Source organism: Salvia splendens, chromosome 18, assembly GCF_004379255.2.
Source record: "Salvia splendens isolate huo1 chromosome 18, SspV2, whole genome shotgun sequence".
In the NCBI taxonomy this organism is placed as follows: Eukaryota; Viridiplantae; Streptophyta; class Magnoliopsida; order Lamiales; family Lamiaceae; genus Salvia; species Salvia splendens.
In genome coordinates this window covers 12,585,166-12,609,077 of record NC_056049.1, presented here as the reverse complement: position 1 = coordinate 12,609,077, position 23,912 = coordinate 12,585,166, and the positions used below count along the sequence as shown (strand labels likewise).

The following is a 23,912-nucleotide window of genomic DNA, read 5'->3' as shown; positions in this document are numbered from 1 at the left end:
CACTGTCACCTTTTCGTTTTACAGCTTTTGATAGTGTGCAAGTTTTCTTTCAGTGCTCCCTGTTTGTTGTATGCTTACATGTCTCTTCAACAATAGAATTCGTCCACTTTCTCAACTAATTTCCTTGAGTTCATTTATTACTTGAGTTCCGGGTCCACAATTTAAAATGGGACTAGCCCAAATTTTCAAGGGGAAAATCTCGGTCTCTATTTTTCTTCAATTTTTCCCCTTCCTACTTAAATGGGCTCAACCCAGGCATTCAACTCATTCAGCCCACCCTACTAATTAAATCAATCCAAGTATTAATTAATTAGGGAGACATGGCCCAGCCCAATAAAGTGGATTGAGTCCACATCGGTACTCCCTCTTCTCCATTATTCCCTCATCCATCACATTTGGAGGAAAAATCCCTAGTCGATAAAAGAGAACGGCGGTGCCTCTTCTTTCACTCTCCTCCGGCGAATCCACGCCGGAGTGGCCTCTCTTTTCCACAAATCGGGTTCCCTCTCAGCTCACTCTCATTCTCTTCCTTTTTCGGCGGAATCGCCGTTCCGATTTGGTAAAGCTCCGCCGGCGCCTGCCTCCTCTGAAATCTAGATCGGGGAGCCGAAGCTCTATCCGGTCAGGGACGGCGCCCCTGTTTCTTTGCCTCCGAAGGCAGCAGCTCCTCTCCCGTCGCCGACTGGTTTCGCCTCGCGCCGCTGCTCCGGCGGCGTCGCCACCCCCTCGAGCTTAATCTAAGTCTCTTTCCCCTTAGCCCCTTTTGTTTCTTCGTTTAGTGATCAGCTCTTATGCTTATTCTTGTTTGCTAAGTACTTACTGAGGAATTAGCCTCTAATTGGTGATGTTGAATCCCATCTGTGCAGAGAGCTACTTTATTGTTTTAGTCTCGTTTTAGATGTGATACTACTGCCCGTGTGTTATATAAACGATTTGGTTGTGTGTCTGGGGCAGCATTTGATGGTGTTAGAACTTACTGTCGATTTTTGCTATTCTAAGTGATCATGCTTCTAAAGGGGCTGATTTTCTTTATAGGCAATTTGGTGTACTTTGTGTCATTAAAGGGGCTGATTTTCTTTTGTCTTCATGTCATAACATATCTCCTTTTGCACTTGTACCTCTTCACTTTTAATTAAGGAAATTTTGGTGTTATGCTTATGGGGAGTACTTCTTGATTTATGGTAATTGTTTTGTGGTGGCAGATGGTCCCAGGAGGGAGTGCAGATTGACTGCACAAGGGAAACGTGCAGGCTCGACTTGCTCATTGAGGCTAGTCTTTAGTCTCTTGTTAGAAAAGAGGTGTTGTTCTTTCTCCCCTAATAGAAATCCTCTTAATTTCTCTTGTTTCTTTGCTAATTAAAGGTTTCGTCTTATTTTGCAGGTGGAGCAAGACTTGGACTGCTATGTTGTTCCCGGCCCGGCCCGCTGCTCTCGGCAGTCAACTCGTTCGGGCCCGACCCGTAGAGGGTGCGATTTCGGTCATTTCGAGGAGGGCCCAAAATGCATGTTTTGCATTCTTAACATCCCCCTCATCAATTCATGTGTAGAATATTTCTTGTAATTAGATGGTAGCTTGTTATGTATGTAAAAAGATATTCGAACACTTTTTGTCTGAAGTAAACCCTTTGTTCCTTTTTGTAATTATATCGAAGTCGTTTTGGTTCGATCGATTCTTACTTATACTTTTTTTTTGGTTTAGCTAGCTAACAACATTGAACATTTACGAACGCTAATGAATTTCATTCCAAAACACGAGTCGAGAGAGCTAGGATTCACTAGCTCGACATTAAACATTAATGGAAAAGGGTAATAAAAAGGAGGGGGCATTACATAAGGAATCTACGTCATAATTGCCTCAAATTATGAAAAAATAGACTAAGCATGAAATAACACAAATCAAATCAAACATGGCTTATTTGTGCATTTTCATTACTAACTCGTATATCACCTTGGAATCATGCACTCACAAGTGGTTAAACTTCCAAAGATGGGAAGTGTGTTCAAATTGTATAAGGCAAAGTGTATAAGCACTCAAATCGTATATCATGCAAAGTTTACCATAGGTTTGCTCAAAATCTATTTCATCCTCTACTAGATGTGATTAAACATCAAAAGTACGAAAGATCATTACTTTGGTTGTAATATAGGCTCTTTGGTAGGTGAGGAATATTTGGCTAAGAAGTGACTAAAAATAAAAATTCTCAAGTAGAGTAAAATAGATCGTGGGTTTTCTTTCAAACCCAAGACATTTTTTACATTTATTCTAACTTCAACTCACTTTATCAATCCTTTGGTTTTCTTTCCTTTATACACAACCTTCTATTCTTTTCTTTTGTTTTCATTTTTTAATACTATAGGCATCATTTCTAGGACAAGCACACTTTGAATTTCTCTATTTCACAACATGCACTTTTTTTTTCTTAATTTAAGCACACTACTTTTTCACTTTATATTATTTCCTTCTTATCTCTCCAATTCCTTTACAAAAGATATAAAAAATCCAAACTAACTAACCCAAGGAATTGTCCCCATTATTTTGGCTTCCAAAGAATAGACTTAAAGGCTCAAAAGTTGGCTCCAAAGGGTAAAAGAGATTTTGAAAAGGGTAAAAATTTTAGATATAAAAGTAGGCTATGAAAAGATTGCCTAACATCTTCCATTATCAACTTAAACACTATGTATACTTAGGCAGACTAAGGGTTAAACAATCTATTGTCTCCCCGGGAACGGTGCCAAAACTTGAAGTGTATTTTAGAGTATCTAATCCAGTTTACACAATAAATCAAGTTTAATTAATTACTCTAATAATACTACGATACTGCAAGATTTCAGCGTCGTAAGTAGTATTTAAGATGTCAATTTACATGGAGGTGAAACATTGTTTAAAACTTATGAGGAAATAAAAATATAACATAAAAGGTTTGATTTTTTGTTTTGAAAGATTTTGACAAACTAAAATAAAAGATTAACTATTGAAAGATTTTTCAAACAGGAAAACACGTCTTTCCGAGTTGCTCAATAGACTTGCATTGGGCGTCAAGTCACCTAGTCGGGTTAACTTAATCAAATGCACTAGCCCCAAACCTATTTGAGAACTGAAATTCGACAGTGGGCGTCCAGTCACCCGGCCGGGTGAGAAGACTCTAGATGATTCGCGCACTGAAGACGCCACCCAACTGATCAGTGAAATGATCTCGGACTCGGTGTCTAAATGGCGCAAATGTCACCCAACCGAGTGAAATCTCTCTAGACTCCCTACGGCTTAGGAGTTAGCACCAGAGAGAGGGGAGTTTCTGCCAAGATGGTGTCCATTCCGGACTGAGAACAAGAGAAGAAGAAGAGAGATGAAAGGCAATGAGAACGAGAGAAGAAGATTAAAGATGAATCCCATATTTTAGAGTTTTTTTTATTGGCCAATTAGGTTATGTGGGTATCGTGGATTTTGATTTTAATTAGTTGGGATTAAGTAAGGTAAGTTTAATTAGTTGGGATTAATTAAAAATAATTGGTTAAACCCGAGTTTAAGATGTTATATATAATGACAGATGTTTTAAATAAAATGATGTGTAATAAATATATGAGTAGTAATAATAATAACTAGTTTAATACTTCCGTTGGAGATTGTTCGCTAACAGAATCACAGAGGATATGAAACTCCAATGGAGGGGAATCTATCTGGCTTCGAGATATCGATGTTTTGAGAAGCCGGAGGTTGAGTCAAGGTTGCACTTGTTTGTAAATGGAGAGGCTGCAAGAAGAGTATGCTGACATTTTGCTAGATGGTTCCCTCAGGTTCCGCTGTTTCCAGAGGAATGAGAGAATGTTGATCTAAGATTAAGATGGTGGCAAAGAAACTTGAATACGCGCTCTAGACATAGTATTTGTGTGGTTATTCCTTGTCTCATCCTTTGGTTCATTTGGACGGAGAGAAACAAGAATGTACACCATGAAAATATTTCAAGGTAGAGAATGTGAGCTCAAAAGTCATTATTTATTTGAGGAATTTGGTCCTGGCAAAGATGCTAAGTCCAGTTCATTGGAGAGACTGCAATCCGGGAGTGGATTTTATGGCAGAACCGCTGAGTGCAGCGCGAACTAAGAAAGTTTAGAGGGTGCAATGGAGGCCCCTAGAGCACTCATGGATTAAAGTAAACACAAACGGTGCGTTCAGTCCATCATCCCAAACTACTAGAGGAGGGGGTGTCGTGCGAGATCATAATGGAGAGATTCTGTCAAGTTTTGCCACAGGTTTGAAGGCTGAGTCGGGACTTGGGGCCAAACCTTGGCAATTTTCATGGGATTGAGTCTTGCCAAACAATATGGGGACCATATTTGGCTGGAATCAGTTGCGGAGATTGTGGTTCACTGGATTGGTTTGGGGTAGTTGGAATCAGCGGTTGGCTAAGATTAAGGGCAAATTGAGAGGTTGTAGATCACTTTGCCGGAATTGGAAACCAAATAGCGGCATGCTCGTACATCACAAGAAACTCGGCTCCTGCTCGAGTGAAGGCCTTGTGTAGATGGGATCAAGTAGGTTTTCCTAACTTTAGGTGTTGATGGCATTTGCATTTTGCTCATCTTGTGTTGGTTCTTTTAGATAGTTTGTCCTTTGTTTTATTAGGAGACAATTCTCTTTTGGGATAGTCTTCGGGCCCGTTTGTTTTCCATGATGGTCTAACATAGGTTACAATATGGTAAACTCCAATATCATGTTTAGGGTTGGAGTTAGTAATCACATACATTTGTTTGTTTGTACATACACATATCCCACATTTGTAAACACTCTGTTTGGTATGAGGTAGTTAAACTGTAGATACACACATGAATTCACGAATTTATCCTCATTAATTTTTCATAATTCCCAGATTGTCCTCATTCCCCCATTTTTGGCGCTGAACTAAAATTTTCGCACTAACCCTAATTCCCGCCTACCATTTCATATCTCCTCAAATATAGATTGCCCTCCTTATCATTAATCATAGTGGCAACGACGGACGAGTGACTGATGCTCTTCCCCTGAAGTTAAATCCACTCGGTAATATTAGGTTGTATGTATTTCGTAGATGAGGGTATCCATTTTTCTATGTACTCGACGATTTAGTCAGAGATTATTTCTGATGAGGATATCTATTTTCATATGTATTCCTGTTTTCTGAATTTTATACAAATGGTCTTCAATTGAATTGCATAAGAATCCCTGTATGTATTCGTTTTTATAGTTTGATGTGGGTGAACTTGTCGAAGCTCATTCATGGTTTCAATTTGGGCAATTGGTTTATTTCAATCATTTCATCTTTGCTTTGTGGCCAACCTTATGTTTAGTCTTTTGTTTTAGCTTATTTGAGTCACATTAAATTCATAACATTTGACTTATTAGAGCGTATGTTATTTAATTTTTTTGCTTCCAGTCATACTAGGCTCTTATAATCACTTCAATTTGCTCTAATGGCCTCTCAACACCAGAGCGGTTATGACACAGAAAGCAGTCCATTACCAGAGGGTAATGCCTTCATCTAAGCGCCTTTACTCTTCGTAGTACCTTCCCCGTGATAGATAACTACACACTCTTTGCAGGTAGCTCGGATATGCTTACCAACAAAGGGGTAATAGCAGCTGGCTCTAGACGTTGTTGGACAGAACGCGAGGAGTCGATCCTTATGTCAGCTACGAAGGAATTGGCTGCAACCGGATGGAAGTTGAATAATGGTTTCCGTTCAGGTTATCTCACTCGTGCACTGGAGGCACTGAAACGTGAATTTCCAAAAACTGATATTGTTGTTCACACTCACATCAAGTCGAAAATCACTACTTGGAAAAAGAATTACTATTCGCAAATGCAGATACTTGACCGTAGTGGAGTTGGTTTCAATGCTGATGGTGATTACAAGATAGATATCGATGATGAACAATAGGCACAAGTTGTGCAGGTAATATTGATCACAATGGGCAAGTTTAATTAGTTGTAGGGGTATATGTGTTGATATATTTTCTCCTGTTTCTGGTGCAACAATAACATAGTTTATATGCTTCGTGGATAATTGCCTAGATTTTGTTATTATTCCCAAGATTGCTTTGTTGATGTTATGATGTTGGCTGAGGAATATTGTTGGATATCAATGGAATGATTTGGTTATTATGTTGTTTGTTTATCTAAGGTTATCTTAGTTTGTTTGATTACATTAGTTTGGTGATTAAATTAGTTTGGTGCTTTTAGTTCAAGGATACTCATGCAAATTCTATTTGTTTAGTCTAGATTGTGTTTCCAGTTCAAGGACGGTTCAATGATACTCATGCAAATTCTATTTGTTTAGTCTAGATGGTGTTTCCAGTTCAAGGACTATTACGATATGCATGCTTCATTTGTTATTAAATTTGTAATTTGTGTATTTGGTTTAATGTGTTTGGCAGAAAGATAGCAATGCCAAGTATATGAGGAACAAGTCGTGGCCTATGTTGAGTGACTGGAAGGAGATTTTCGGCAAGGACCGTGCGGAGGGGGTTAAGGGTATGGACACTGGGGAGGCAATGCAAAAGATTTATGGTTCTAAGGTTGCTGTGGGTGAAAGTTCAGCTAAGTGTTCTCCAATTACTTTAGAGGAACTCTTCCCTGATGAAGTATTTCCTAGCGGTGTTCTACCAGAGATGGTAGATGAGAGCACTTCGGCACCGGCACCGGCACCTGTGAGAGTAACTCCGAGGGTGCAAAACAAAGTAACGAAGAAGAGGAAGGCTAAGGATAAGATGGACAATGTCCTTGCTTTGATGAATCGCATCCATGAAGACACTAATGAGCAGCTGAAGGACATCTCTACCCGAATAGGTTATGAGTTTGATCTTAGTAAGAAGGGAACCGAGGTCTTCAATCAACTGAAAGGTATGCCCGGGCTGACCATCAAACAACAATTTTATGCTGCAAAAAAGCTAGTGAAGGAGCCTGAGCTTATGGATTTGTTTAGGGGATTGGATGAATGGGCACGACCGGCATTTGTGCTCGATCTCCTAGAGACCGATGGAATGATTTGAAATTGGTGGACTCAATGTCTTTTTTTGTATTTTGTTATCTACCATGGTTTAAACATTAATCCATGTAACTAATTAGTGCCAGTGCATCAATATGTAGTATGCCAACTATTTTTTTGCCTGTAATATGTGAATGCATGGAAACGTTTTGTATTTTTGTTAATTAATATTATCACTCTAGTATTTGTGATACTAATGCATACAAACACCACTTTCTTGGATGTTTGTTGTGGATACTATTATTAATTAAACTTTCCAGATTATAATAGAGCCTAACTCAAGGCGGTTACTAATTTTTTGAATCATCTCGGTGTATATCGGCATGAGGATAGTCTTGTATTTTTTTCGTTCATGTATGACCCTTTTAAATGGGAAAGTTCAGGAAAGAATCGAATATACTCACAATTAGGGTCAATTTACGTAATCAATTTGTAATTTGAATTTGGCATTCCAAAATAATGTAAAACTCGAAGCATCATCATATCATATATTTGAAGTTATATCATACAAGGCAGATTACGGTTAATAATAAGTGCACAATTACAAGTGTCGTGAGTCATCGAAAAATTTTGAAGAAGAAATGCACAGGTGTACCCATAACCAATTATACCCCCAATTATATCTTTCAATAGTTGTGTAAATGTAAATATATGTAATGCGTATCTACTATAAAAATTGTGATGCATGCACAGAATATTAAGCACAATTTTGTAAACTAGTTAATCTACTGAATCACACATATACATTATACATATTTTTAAACTAATTAATTAGCGAAGTAATTGTATTCTAGTTTATGTTTCTTGTCGTGTCCTTTTTGACAAATTTGGTGTAGGGACGTCACATAATGGATCATAGTAAAACAATTAAGCATTTCTTACAAACCATTGTCTAAGTATTGTTTGACACAGTTCAGTGCACGAATAGAAATTTAAAAGTTTTCACACAAATAACCTCAACCACATCAATCACACGTTTGTCCTCTGAGCCCACATTGCAGCAGCTAGGTTGTCCCTCTTCTTCGTCCACAATGGTGTTGGTGCAACCGTAGTGATTGTGGGCACCACCGGGTCATCGTGATCACTCCCATACCCGTCTTCATGTTGAATGCCAACCAATTCCTCATACAGATCCACCTCCATTTGAGTGCGTATAAAATTGTGAAGCAAGAAACAAGCAATTATCAATCATGTTTGGACCTTGATAGGATAGAAGCTTGGGCTGCAAAGTATTCCCCAACGTATCTTGAGCACTGCAAAAGAACGCTCGATGACATTCCGAGCTTTAGTGTGCTTCAAGTTGAGCAATTCCTCGACTGTTTGCGGTGCTTGGGTTCCAGGACCCCACTCCTTCAAATGGTAACGAACGCCTTTGTATGGTGTGATGAATCCCTCGCTGTTGGCATAAGCATTGTCGCAAAGGTAATAGCAATCTACAAATTGAAAAGAATGTGAAAAGAAGAGTGTCAAGCCTACCCACTTTATTAAAAAAGATGTCAAACTGTTTTACCTTTGGGTACTTTAAGCCCGAGAGGCCTGCTTATTGCATCACGTAATATTCTCGAATCACCAGCAGAACCCTCCCATCCTGGCAGCACGTATACGAACCGAAGTCGTCGATCACACACAACAAGTGTGTTTGTTGATACTTGCCCCTTTCTATTACGATACTGTGGTGTGTTAGCAATGGGCACTCGTACGTGTATATACGTCCCATCTAAAGCTCCTAGACAACCCTACAACATTTTTTTGTCAAGGAGTCAGCACATTGTTTGGAAAAAATTAAAAATATGGCATATAACATATTTCACATACCTTAAACCACTTCCATCTTGAGTTCGTGCATTCATCACCAACCGGTTCAGGTTTCACTAATAACAACTCATGCAAAGTAAGCACCCCACGGAGCACCATATGTGTGTATTTAGACATAGTTTTAGAAGAACGCATGAAATCGTGACCGACTACCCGTGTCTTTTTGTGGTGTGATAGAATGCACAAAAACATAGAAACTTGTTCTTCAACGGTGACAAATTTCTGGTCTTTTAATCCAGCCCGGTCACGCAGAAGGCGACATAATCTACCAAAAGTGTTTCTATCCATCCACAAATTGTCTATACATGAACGATCAGAAACTCGGTCAAGCCTGTCCATTTGCTTTACATGAGCAGGCATGAATTCAATAATTTCCTCTGGTGTATCTCTTCCCCGCCGTTTCCTTTTACGTGCATTGGATCTGGCCAATGTGATTAACATGCTTACAAGGATCATGTTTATCCGATGGTTTCTTAGTATTTCATCAAGCAAAATCAATATTGTGGTTGGTTCCTTTTGGTTATCCTACATAAAGATGTATCCACAATTTTGCTCAAATTGCTTCAAACAACGAAGCATCATAACAAATGTCAAACAATCACAGCAGAATCATCACTTTACAATGTCATCACAAAGACAAAAAATAGATTCAAAATTTAACTGAATAAAGTGAATGGTGTTTACATATACCCTGCCCCAAAGCCCTGAACAAATGCCAAACAATCACAACAGAATCATCACTTTACAATGTCATCACAAAGACAGAAAATAGATTCAAAATTCAACCGAATAAAGTGAATTGTGTTTACATATACCTTGCCCCAAAGCCCTGAACAAATGCCAAACAATCACAACAGAATCATCACTTTACAATGTCATCACAAAGACATAAAATAGATTCAAAATTCTACTGAATAAAGTGAATTGTGTTTACATATACCTTGCCCCAAAGCCCTGAACAAATGCCAAACAATCACAGCAGAATCATCACTTTACAATGTCAGCACAAATACAGAAAATACATTCAAAATTCGACTGAATAAAGTGAATGGTGTTTACATATACCCTGCACTCAAGCCCTAAACAAATGCCAAACAAATTTCTATATTCAAGGTCTCTATAATGAACTCCAATTTCGATTAAATGAGAACAAACACACTGACTTCAATCTCATCAGTAACAACAGCAAATCAATTCAATTTATTCAACAAAATTCATACCAACACACCCCATATATATATTACAACCTACAATCGGCCATTTAGGAACAAATCGTGAAGGCCATGGGTGCTCAATAGCAAAATAATTCCATATCTTATTTATAAAACCACAAATCGTATAGAAATCGCTGTATAATCTTTTGCGGGAGTTATGAAAAGCATTACCTTCTAAACAACGTCTTGGTCAGCCATGGCTCCTCGGCATTCGATTTACCCAGGTCGATTGGATTAAACCTACAAAAAAGGCAAACGCGATGAGATATTCGAATTGGATTCTACCATCTCAATTTATGAATTATAAATCACACAAGCAAATACGGCCACCAAGATTTTCGAATTGGAGTTTCTCACAAAACTCCACGCCAATCTGACATTGTTTGTAGAATCTGGCGGTAGTAGATGGAGATGGAGTAAATGAAGGGGTATTCAAGTCATTAGTTTTTGAAATTCGAATTCTTTAATTTGTTGATTGTGGACAATCGTAGCTTTCAATGCAGACAGAGATATCTGCTTTTTGGGAATTCATATCACCAACAATGTCGGGTATTGGGGTTTAGGAACCGGGTCGGATAGATTGCTAACATGGAAAACAAACATGTAAATTAGGGTAGATAAGGAGGACTCTCTATGGCTAACATGGAAAACAAACGAGCCCTTCCTGTAAGAACTTTCGTTTGATGATATATAGGGGATGAGGTTCCTACTTAACCCTCCACCGTGAAGGCATTTGATATAAAAAAAACTAGTTTAATACTCCATCTGTCCCAACTAGTTGAGTCAAAATTTTTAGGCACCGAGATTAAGAAATTGTGTTGAAAAGTAAGACAAAAGAATAAATGTAGGAAAGATAAAGAAATAGTAAAGTAAGTGATGGAATAAAGTAAGGATAATTGGATGTTTTGTTTTTTGTCAAAAAATGAAATGACTCAACTTTGTTTGGACATTCCAAAAAGGAATACGACTCAACTTAATTAAGACAAAAAGAATGTAATTTATTGCTATATAAAGTACTAATTAATTCATATCTAATCTAATTTTATTATTACAATTTAATGTACAATTTCAATAATAAATGCATAATTAATGTATTTTACATATAATTAATATTTATATTAATAATAATAATTGAAATTAAATGAACATCAATGCACAATTTCAAATATAAATGAACAATTACGATTTCTTCTCCTCCTTCCTTTTCCCTCTTCTCTTTCTTACCTACGCCAGAGCCCACATCGGGTCTATTCTCTAGCCCACTGCCCCTCCCCACAACAGTTGTCCCACCCCTCCAATGTCCCCACACCCGTTGCCACCACCCACACACGCCAGACAAAGCAGTTCGGCACCCCCTCCGTGCCTCGGTTGTGGATCACACTACTAGAGAATTCTCGTCACGTCTGTATAACTTGCTATGTCATTATTCTAATCATTTTATGTGTCATGCTACAACTGCCAAGGGGATGCCCTCTTCCACGCCTCTCCCACGCCTATGACAGTAATTTACACTATTCATTGTTTTAGTTGTCAAAGTAGAAATACAATGGAACAATATATAGCCCAAAATTATTGTTAGAGATTCGTTTCTTTATCTAATGATAGATTGATGCAATATTTTATGTGTAGTTTATTTTCCATGATTGATTGATCACTATTTTTTAGCACTAAAACTATTTGCAAATACAAGGCAGAAATAGAATAGCTAAAGACCACTACCAGGATATCGAACACATAATATAATTGCAACTGATTATCATACTAAGAATCTTATACTATCTAGGGAAACAAGAGTTTTGATTATATTAATTAACTAGACAGAAAATAAATAAACAATAATAAAGAAGTTAAATCAGGAAAAGAGTGGAATTCAAAGGATAGAACTCTTTCACAATTATGGTTTACGCAAAACACAGTTATGATACCCTAACACAGTTTATACTTTACTAGAACGAGTCACATCAATAATTCTCAAGAGCACAATGTAGACCACATACTAGAGTCGTCAATCCTAGATTTGCAAATCTCAAAAGCACATAAGACTCCTATTGTTCTCAAGAGGAATTAATTATAGCGTCAACTAAGCTCTTGTAGCATTCATACGCTCGGATTTTGCACTGTTTTAAGGCCATTTTTAGGTCCGTTTTGAGCGTCAAAGTTACATTACATGTCCATTATTTGTATATTTTATCTATTTTGGTATTTTGAAGTGTTTGTGAGAAATGTGCAAAATAGAGCCTAAAAAGATAGCTAAAAGTCGAAGTTGGAAATCAGCGGTCCGCTGCAACCCAGCCAACGATCGCTGGCCACTAACGACCGCTGAACAGATAGCGGTCCGCTCCGGGAAAGTTGTGCTGAAAAGAGAAACACGCCCAACAACCGCTAAGGTTTGCGCCTTCTCCACGTGATTATCTTCAATACTACACCACGGATCATCTGACTATTCCAGAACTGTATCTCGATATCAGGGTGGGCTGATCTTATCAAAATACTAGGAATAGAATAAATAAGACATAAATTCCTCACGGAGGAGAGCTGAATAATTTTTTAGATCCTCTACTAATTACAAAGGGGGACGAAAATTTCATAGAATAATAATTGTGGTTTTTGTCTCATTTATTTTCCTATTTATATTAAGTTCATATTGGGCCCAGTCAGGGATCTATGGAAGATTTTGGATATGGCCTCACCTAATTAGCTTTTTACTAATTAAATTGAACCCACAATTTAATATAAGTTTATATTGGAATATTACGGGCAGCCACTACAGAAGTAATATTGCACTGCCCATCCAAATCCGAAATTACAAGTAATTCGGGTTTCCGTTATGTTTATTGTTTATTTCCCGCGCTTGAGATATAAATGTCCATTAATTAATTCATGTCTGCTATGGACTTAATTAATTAACATCTTATTAATTCCAAGAGTGGACTTAGCAAGAAACACTTATTTATTATTCATGGAATAATTAAATTCAAATTGGTCAGTTTCCGAATAATAAAACCTTGTTCAAGCTCCTCTTGAGGACATTATCAGACGAGACTCACCTCGTGCACGATTCAACATAATAGCAATCCTAGCATCACTATATATTAATCACCACTACCCAATATATCAGGATTATTGGGTTGCGAAAAACCCGCACCATTTGATAAGTCAAAGTAGTGCATAACCAATACCGTATGCTCAATCCTAATGTATGTAGATTAAGAAATAATTATTTATCAAGACCTAGTCTTTCAGTAGACAGCATAAAGACACGTCCTGCTGTTAGATTCATTCAGTGCTATACCACACCAACGTCATCTTTTTTCATAAAGGCTTAGAAATAATCGGACTGACATTGCAACCTTTCACGATAGGTAGTCTAAGTCTATCTGGGTTGTGAAATTCTTCTTTCTCTTTTGCAAAACATTGCATAGAACCGACTGTGTTACCTTAAAGTGGACGACGCCCACAACCTGTCTACTAAGCAAAATACTTAGACTTTGTTTGCTTCTTATACATTTAAATGTTTATAAAACATCTTATAAATGCACAAGCGAACACAATGTAATAATATATTGATTCTATTCATGCAAACTGCTCGAATAATATTGAATCAGGTTAAAAGTAGATTATAGAGTTTTACGTATACAAGCAAGATTCTATTCATGCGAACTTGCTCGAAACATGCTTTCAGTATACCAAACCTAATAGGCGCGTGAGGCAGTAAGGTGACAGGCACCATCCAATCAGCGGCGAGGATCTTCAACCGCTTTCCACCCGAAGCGTCGCGACCTGGAAACCGCCTACCACCAGTCGAAACCCTGAACTACCTTCACCACTATATAACCCCCCAACCGCCTATTCCCTTCACCTTTACAAACCCTCACCTGCATTCTCTCCCCCAAGTCACAACCCCCATTGCCGATTACAAATATTTCCAAAAACTCCCCAATTTACCATCGGGAAAACCAAGACCAGCCACCAATTCCAGCCATGGGAAAAAAGAAACTAACCCAGAAACAAGCCTCCACAAAACCCCCCCATGGGAAAAAAGAAACTAACCTAGAAACAAGCCTCCACAAAACCCCCATCGCCCCACCGAGAAGAACATCCGGAAGTCCAACCGTCGACGGAAGCACAGCCGACAGTTCCACAACCACCACCGCAGACGTCAGCCCCACCGACAGCACCGATGGTTTCCCTCGACGTTCTGACGGCGTATCTAAAGCAGACTAACTAATATGGATTGAGGAACAACGTTTGCAGGCCTGAATCAATTCGGCGGTGTAGCAAGCGCAACCAGCGGAGCGCTGGTGATGCCTACCCACACTTTAGAAATTCCATCCACTGTAATTCATCCGACCACCGTCCCAACTTCATCAACCCCTACACCGCCGATTTTTCTCAAAAAGAAGCCGCATCCCTAGAAACATTAAAACCCTCCCCAAGACAGCCCCAAATTGAGCCGATGGACGTTAGCCCTCTATCAGCCTACCAAGATCCAGGAACAGAAGAGGAAAGTGTCGAAGCAGAAGGGCCGAACGAGGAAGAAAAGATAGCGGAGGAGAAGGGGATATAAGAAGGGAAAGGGAAAACGGAGGAGACGTCGAACGCGGAACCTGTAACTGAAGGTGAGAAGAAGAGAGAAGCAGATCTGAATATAACGGCCAGGAAGCAAGGCCTAATGACTGACGAAGAATTCCAGTCAATTCTGGATAGAGTGACCGGGAGAAGGGAAGATACTGCCGAGAAGGGAAGACAACAACGCATTGGGACCGATTAGAGAACCCGAGGAAGTAGCCCCGTAGTCAGTAGCAGGGGTGGACGTTGAGAAACAAGTGGAGCCAGAACCCGAAGTTCCAACCTTTAAACTGGAGGCAGTAGCACCCTCAGTGATCAAACCAAAGTCGTCAAGGGGAATGACCAGGAAGGCAGGGGTCAACACTGCGTCTGATGCAGTGGTGATTTCTAGCGAAGATGAGAAGACGACTCCTACAAAACCTGATGAGGAATCCCTATCAGCTGCCAACCTAGAGGACACCCTAAGGGAAACAGAAGTGATGCCACCTACCTCTACTCACCGGGAGGTGGGAACTCCTCGCATCGAAGGTCGTAGGAGACAGCACACCAGCGGAGAAGGAGTTTATCACAACCCTGGAGACCGAGCCTACCGCCCAAAGGGAACCTTCGACATCAACCGGAAAGAAGCCGGACGATGAAACAGAGGAGGAAAGATATCTACAAGAACGGAAGAGGAAAGGGAAAGCCCCTGTGAAACCACAACAAAACAGCAAGAAGCCCAGCACAGCCAACACCGGAGTGGTAATCCGAGAGCTTGAGAGAAGGGATCCACCACGTCGATGGGAGATTAGCGATGATGAGTACGCTTCAAGTGAAGAACCAGATTCGGAGAGCGATGTGTCGCTCGAGGATGAATAATTTCAGGAGCAACTGTTGCCTGAGAACCACCGTGAGCTGATTCATCTCCCCGGTGGTGAGTTGGAGTACCAACCGTGGCAGGTCGAACTTGATGACGACCTGATGAATGATATGAAGCACTACAATACCAAAAAGCTTCAAGATTCCTTCGATGACAAAGACGACGGCATCAAGCAAATTAAAATCGGCATAGTACTCCATTACCCCTCTCTTGACGAGTTGGCTGCTCTTGAAACATTTCTGTCATACATACGTGCGTTGGGTTTTGATTGGCTGTTGGAAAATGGAGACCCCACAATAACCATTAGATTAGCGAAGGAATTCTTCACAACCTTCAGGTTCCAAGTCACAACAGACCTGGATGAGGTGTCCGTGTCCTTCATGGTGTTTGGGAGGGAAGTGAGAATGAGTCTGATAGAGTGGACAGTTAGGCTTGGGATGTGTAGCCTAGAAGAGGCCATATGGCCTGAATGGAAGAGTAGGAAAAGGGGATCCCTCGGAGACAGGTGGAATTTAATCCCTAAGAAGCCTGGGAAGAGTTAACCCATCCAGCTGTTGGGTAGTTTGTATTTACCATATCCCGCTCCATTCATTTCAACAACCCTATCATGCGCTTCGTCCAAATCTACCTGGATTACAACCTGCTAGGACAGACGAACTCTGTCGTCTGAACCTGAATGACCCGAACTGTACCTTCTTTGGTGCGCTAGGCGCGGAAGGAGGGTACATCTTGGGTTCTTGACTGCCTACCAGTTTCATGTAATCGCCACTCCCCCTGCAAGGAATATGTCCCTCTGCCACATTTTAGGAGCCTTCATGAGGAACAACATAGCCACGATCGAGGCAGAGAGCCTATCCCCCATGTTCATGGTGGACCCTCCTGGCTTGTTCGACACCCTCTTCTTCACCCTCACAAACACAGTTTACATCAGAGAAGGTGTGTCGCGATGGGTGAGGCCGCTATTCCCGCGGGATGGGTGATAGCAGGCCAGAGAATGCAAGCTCAAGAGCAGAGGCAGGCGAACCTGGAGAGGGCGGTGGCGGAATTGGCAGCTGAAAACAGGGAGGCACAGGTAGAGTTGGCATGTCTGGGAGATGTGTGGAAAACATATTCAAGGAGATGTCAAGAAACAGAAGGAGCAGCAGGGACAGGACGAGTGGCCAAGCTGCCGGAAGAAATGATCCAAGTGAATAGGCTGAGAACGAGGAGGAAGACGAGGAGACTGAAGATGACGGAAGTGAACAACCGGAAGATGTACCTGAGGAAGCACCTGCACCAAACTCCACTCTGAGAATGACTAGGAGGAACAAATGACCACAACCACCCTTAATGACCAGTTAGTTTTCTTTTTAATTTTTATGTCTTATTTTTAATTTTGTTTGATAAGTTTCTGTTTCGGTAGATAAATTGTATATATGTGTTTTTAGTTTTTGTTGGCGCAAACTCCAATTCTCGACACTTAGCCTAGTCAATAGTCTAAGTGCGAGGAGAAAGAGTTTGCTAAATTGAGGCATGTTTAATTATATATATGTTGTTATGAGTTTTCTGTTTTTTAGTCCAACATTCTCCCACTTAGCCTATTACATAGTCTAAGTGTGAGAAGTCTCAAGACATAGTAATTTTTCTGTTCGGTTGTTTTGTCTGTCATACTAGCCATCATATTTTCCACTTCACAGCCCGTACCTGAGGGCAGGCACTAGTGAAGTGGGATGGGGGAGAAAATGGCCAGTATGACATGTATATATGTGTTAGTATTGTGTGTTAGTTAATTTTTAGGATTTTGTGCTAGGTCCTTTTAGAATAGTTTTATTTAGGATATGTGTTTAATGAACGGGCTTAAAACTCAAATGTTTCAAACTGACAGTGAGGGGAATTGATGGAAATAAAGTATGTTAAACAATGGAAACTACCTTCCAATAGCTCCTAGTTAGTGTAGATGATGCAAGTATGAGAGAAAAGCCCAACCTTGGAGCCATACACAAAAGCCATCTTAAATGGTGAGTTAAAAAGCCTAAGGTGGAACCACTTTCCGCTAAACACATAAAAAAAGAAGAGTGGCTGCCACATGATGTCTAGGGTAAAGTAACTGCGTATAGCAAAATCCTAAGGGCATTAGGAGCCCCCCTCCCCCCCACAAAAAAAACCTTCCCTAAGAATCCCTTTTCTAGCCCCTCTTTTAACCCCTATATAACCCACTATCCACTTGGACTGTGTGTATGGAAGGCATGAGGCAGGGAGGCAATTGACCAAGAAGGTGAAACCGAAAAGCTAACAAGAAAAGAAAGGCAAGAAGAAAAGAAGAAAATGGACTGAGTGAAATACTTGGTTTCCAAAAAGAGATAAAGGAAAAAAGAAGAAAATGGCTAGAAAGACATCCGACCTAAAAAAGAAGAAGAAGGAAGAAGAAGAAAATCAAATAAGTGGCAAAGCCACCAAGAATCCTACTGACTAGTAGAAGAAATCCAATCAAAGAAGATCAAGCCAAAGAATGTTACCCAGCTGAGTGCTCAAGTACACACAGCTCCCCCGCATCAAAATAAAGTAGTTTAGTTTTGAACCTTAAAGCTTTAGGAACATCCACCCCAAACGTTACAAGCCCATGGCCCAGTTACAAACCTTTAAAGACCCTTAGGAGCTACTCGTGAGATCTAAGTACGAAGCATCTGTGGTCCAGCGTATTGAGAGAAGCAGTGTTTGGCCGAGAGTTTGGGTAATCTTGACGAGCGGATATACTGGCTAAGGAGGAAAAGAGGGGCGGCAGAAGTTCAAGGCTGCTTAAAGCCGGATTGCACTCGACCCCAAGGGAGGGATGGTTGAAAATATAGCCTGTTCAATGAGTCCAATGTGTTTTCTATGTTTTCTCGAACGTGTTTTTCTTTTTCTTTTCTGTGTTTTTTTTCGTTTGCGCCAATAGTTTTTAGGTCGTTAGAGTCTTTTTATTCTTAGTTTTTTATAGGGTCAGTTAAGAGAGTAACTAGGCTAGAGTCCGACTTATTGCTTTTTGGTTTGTTCCTCCATGCTTGAGGACAAACATATGTTATGTGTGAGCAGTTTGATAAGTCATATTCTAGGCCTTGGTTACTGGTCAGTATGATGAGCTTAACGTGCATATTCTGCAAGAAAAGTTGCGTAAGTGTGCATGAAAGGGTACAAGTCAGCAGGAAAGGAATCGGGAGGCTCAAGTGAAAAAGGACGTTAGAAGGGTGCAATACTGACCAGGATGCATGCCCAAAGGCTCGAGATGGAGAGGAGAGGATTGCTAGTAGACGACCAACTATTTAATGGGGGAAAAAGTGACAATGAACAGTGAAGAACAACCCTAATTCAGGGGCAAGCCACCCTATAAATAGAAGGTTACATGAAGAATGAGGGAGACTACTCATTTAGAAGGCACACTTAGAAACCGCTCTCGGAAGTCCTAGTTCCGAAGCGGAGGCTAGCTCCACACCTCTCGTTCATCGCCAGCAGTCATGATCACTTGAATACCTAATAATTCCACAGGGGATAGTTCACCGTCAACTCCTCCAGCCATAGTAGTCGCCAGAATACTGTTTCATCGCCCGAGTGGCAAAACAATCTTTACTTTCATTCTTAGTTTAACTTCGTATTTCGTTTATTCTCATTGGATCTACTGTTGAAACTTATTTCTCTTGACGTTTTTGAAGTATCATGTTGAGATCCAAACGCTATGATATGGAAGTTGGTTTTTTATTCATCTTTTCGTTGCTATCGGGTTTCATTCTGCCTAGATTGGCTAGATCCCGTTGTCTGCAAGGAATTCCAAAGTGTTAATCGTTCGATTTGAAGTTTAATGCATGAGATCTGTGATTACGTGACTGTCGCCACCTTGCATGTTAGTCAGTGTATTTAATTCTGGGATTATCGGTCATTAATCGGTTATTTTAAGTTTTAATTGTGGATCTTAATTTGTGTAAAGTATTGATTTGAGTTGTTATCCATGTAATCTGTGCTTATCTTAATTTTGTACAAACTTGTTGGAGAAGACAACATCCACATCTGATTTGGGGACCTCTTTTACTTTTCAGCTACTTTACTTTCTGTCCTTCCACTTTTGTCAGACTTTTGGGCGGATCTGGCAATTCATCGGCCAGTTCGACCAGAGATCCGTTTCTGTCATTGTCCACCTATTTTTAGTAAACTTTCACTTTTCACATGCACCGGAGTTGTACCAACCCACCTTTCACGTACCCAATCTAATCCGATATAAGAGCTTCTTACCAACCAGTAGAGTATAAGTCCACCCTTTTAGTTTGTGTCTAGATAGAACCTCAACCCAAGTGTGGTAGCTAACCAAACCCCCTCCAGATTGTCACCACTATCACAAGAAGCAATCATCCATCTCTGTGTGATTCGACCCTCGCTCTCACTATACTAACCAGTAATGCGGGTTGAGGAAATTGTTGATACCAGGTTTTAGGTCGTCGTGTCAGCGACACAACTAGGTTGGGAATCACCTCCTAATCAATTGAATACACGAACCTGCACAAACCTGCTCTTTCAGGAGTGCATAGAGATTTCACCCGGTTGGTTGACATTTGCACCATTTAGGCACCCGTCCGTGTCATATTCCTTAGCCGTGCGGAGTCCAGGAGCATTTCACCCGAACGAGTGATCTTTTGTGTAATTTTCCCATCCGATCGGGTGGCGTCCTCGGTGTAAAATTATTCCAGAGCTTTCTCACTTGGACGACTGAGTTGTGTGCCATTGTGGCACTCGATCGGGTGACTTGATGCGCCAACTATCGAATTGCAGTTTTCAAATAGATTAGGGGGCAGTTTTTGGGAGACATTCAGACACGAGAAAAGAGAGTAAAAAAGAAAGAGGGGAAGGAAGAAATTCCTGCAAACATTCCGATGAACCAACTCCAAATCTCCATTCCACTCAACGAAAAGCATGCTTATGGTTTTTATTGCAAAATTTACTATGCGTTTAGGCTAAACTCTCAGTGTTGCTCCAAGTTGTAATTTAGGGTTGTATGAATGTTTCTACACCATTAAATCCATGTGTTCCGTCACCAACAATGTGATTGATGTTTATACACTATGTTTTTGGCAAATACTATAGTGTTATTTTTTTCCCTTTCTATTGTCTCTTTAACATAATTTGGGAGTGCTTGATTATCGATGTGCTGTTGAATTTGAATTGTTTAGTGGATAATTTGATAACGGATTAAGTATGAGATCATAGTAGATGAATATTTCTCCAACGCTTCCGCAGGAATTTGTAGTAATTGAAAATTGGTTCATAGATTATGTGTTCAGCTAATTGTGAACTACTCATCATATACATGTTCAGTGTATGTGATAAGATTGATGTTTTAATCCCTTCATATGTTTCATTTGTATAGGTGTAGAACAATACAAGTCTATTGAGAAACTTGGAGTGACTTGTTTTCCTGTTTGAAAAATCTTTCAATAGTTTATCTTTTATTTTAGTTTGTCAAAATATTTCAAAACCAAAAATCTAACCTTTATGTTATATTTTTATTTGCTCAAATTTTAAACCATCTTTCACCTCTACGTGGATCGACACTTGAAATACTACTTACGACGTTGTAATCTTGCAGTATCGTAGTATGATTAGAGTAATTAATTAAATATGATTTATTGTGTGAACTGGATTAGATAATCTAAATACGCATCAGTGGTTGAGGACTTTTCGTTGTTCAATCTGGCGACCGCCTCTACACAATCATTGAGTGACTACCTTTGTGGATGCCCGTGTATGTCCTCTTCCATGTCGTAGGGTAATTCTTCCATTGGCAATACATGCAACAATGTTGTATAGCATTCCGAGTAAGTCGTGGCGTGTTTCGTGAAGACGAAACAACTGTTGACGATTGTTGGTTGTAGGTGCTATCAGATATTATGTACCGAAGGCATCGCAAAACGGTCAAATATTCGTCGCAGATATCCGAAGTTAACCCAATGCAAGCTGTCTTAGTGTAGAAGTACACTTCTGTAATGAGGAGGGGGAAGGTTCACAATATACTCTCTTCGTTCCATGTTAATAGAGTCATTTTTCTATTACGGGAAGTTTCAAGTTAATTGAGTCATTTCTATTTTTGACAAAAAGTAATTCTCACTTTTAGTTTATTTTCTCTTATTTTATTCCCTCTTACTTTTTCATCATCCATTTAACACACTATTATTAAACTCCGTGCAAAAAAAAAAGAAATGTCTCCATTAACGAGGAACGGAGGGAGTACTTTTCAAGACACTCCATGTATTCAATCAATTTGTCTAATTCGTCGTTGGGAGAATTGTTACCTTTGGAGTCCATACTTGAATTGAAAATAAAATTGTTTTGGATGAGTGAAAAATGGAGTTTTTAAGTGTGAAAAAATTGTGGATTGAGTAAATATTTATAGATGAGTTTCAAAAATAATAATGGATCAAAACAAAAAATAATTAAAATATATTCATATGATAAATGATATTCCCTCTGTCCCAACTAAATTGATTTGTTTTTTTTGGAATATCCTAAGGCCATCCACAACGCTGTCTCTATATCGTCTCTTAAACCGTCTCTTAACTACTATTTGAGCACTATTTGAGGGCCCCACTGTCCTTTTTTCCTCCATCTCTTAACTAAGAGACGGAGGCTGCAACGCTCCGTCTCTTAACCGTCTCTATACCGTCTCTTAATTACTATTCATTCAATTTAATTTATAATTTTTTTTAAAACCCAATTCAATTTAAACAAACACACTTTATTAAAATTAAAACAATATTACAACTTAACATTAAAAAAGCGAAGACATAATTAAAATTCTAAAAAAATAAAAATGACATAATTTAATATTCTCCGCCAAAGTTTTCCCAAATGTGCTCAATTAGATCCTCTTGGAGTTGGGTGTGGGCGCTAGAGTCGCGTGTCCTTGCCCGAATAGCCAACCGTTCTTGTATAGATGGATGCGCTCCACTTCGCGGCGGACTACTTGCAGTTGAGCTTCCGGGGGATTCGGGGTCGAACCAATTTCCGGCATCGGGTCCTTCGTCTCGGACAATCATGTTGTGCAAGATTATGCACGTATACATGATGTCGACCATGCTCTCCATGAACCACGAACGAGCCGGGGCTTTGATGATGTTGAAGCGCGCTTGGAGAACCCCGAACGCCCTCTCCACATCCTTGCGCGCAGCCTCCTGCTTCTGCGCAAAAAGAGCCTGCTTTGGGTTCGCTGGCCTGCCGCACGTCTTCACGAAGGTCGGCCACTTCGGGTAGATGCCGTCGGCGAGATAGTACCCCATTTTATACCGTCGGTTGTTGGCGACGAAGTTGATGGCCGGCGCTTTACCATCCAAAACTTCGGTAAAGAGGTCGGACTGTTGGAGCACGTTTACGTCGTTGTTCGAGCCAGGGACCCCGAAGTAGGCGTGCCAGATCCAAAGTCGGTAGTCGGCAACGGCCTCGAGTACAACGGTTGGGTGGGTGCCTTTGTGGCCGCTCGTGTAGGAACCCCTCCAAGCCACCGGGCAATTCTTCCATTGCCAGTGCATGCAATCGACACTGCCAAGCATCCCGGGGAATCCGTGCACTTGTTCGTGCAGGTTGAGGAGGAACTGACAATCCTCCGTGGTTGGCCTCCGGAGAAATTCGTCACTGAAGGCTGCCCGGACGCCTCTGCAGAAGTTGAGCAAGCACAAGCGCCCAGTACTGTCTCCGATGTGCAGGTATTCGTCGAATATGTCGGCCGTTTGTCCAGTCGCAAGCTGCCGGATGGCTGCAGTACATTTCTGCAGCGTCGTGTGGCTGGGACGACCGACCGCGTCGAACCCTTCTCGGAAGAACTCCTCCCTGGCCGCCAAAGTATTCGCTATGTGGAGAAATAGCGGTTTCCGCATGCGGAAACGGCGACGGAAATAGGTATCTCCCCAAATCGGGTTATCGCAGAAGTAGTCGCGTACTAACCGTGCGGCGGCTTCCTCCCGGTTCCGATTGATGTACTTCCGGGAGCGTCGTGGGGGTGGTGCGGCTTCCTCCGCCTCTCGTCGTCGATCTTCTTCGAGTGATTGTTCCATTAATTGGCGCATTTGCTCAAAAGGATCCATTTGTTTGAGTTGATTGAAGATGGAAATTGGAGTGATAGAGAGGATTTGAGAGGAATAGATGTGTGTTTGTGTTTGAAATGAGTATGGAATAGAATTATTTATAGAGTAAAAAAATTAAAAATTTAAAAAATGAAAATAAATATTTAACGGTAATATTACCGTTTGAAAAAAAAAAATTTTTTTTATTAAAAATCGATTTTTTTTAAAAAAAAAATGAATTATTGCGTCATCAGTGACGACGCCCACTCGCGGGCCAGCGAGTGGGCGTCACGCACGCATGGGGACGTGCCACGTGTCTCGGGCGCGTGGCGAGACAGCTCGTCTCGTGTCTCTCCGAGACGAGCTACGCGACGAGACGGTC

The 23,912-nt window shown here is 40.4% G+C and overlaps 1 long non-coding RNA gene across 1 annotated transcript; it reads left to right on the top strand.

Annotated features, from left to right (window-relative positions):
* Positions 1-354: 354 nt before the first annotated feature.
* On the top strand, positions 355-1,664 carry LOC121777910. The gene is made up of 2 exons (XR_006045565.1): positions 355-1,299; positions 1,382-1,664. It is a non-coding gene; the product is annotated as an uncharacterized LOC121777910 (long non-coding RNA).
* Positions 1,665-23,912: the final 22,248 nt, after the last annotated feature.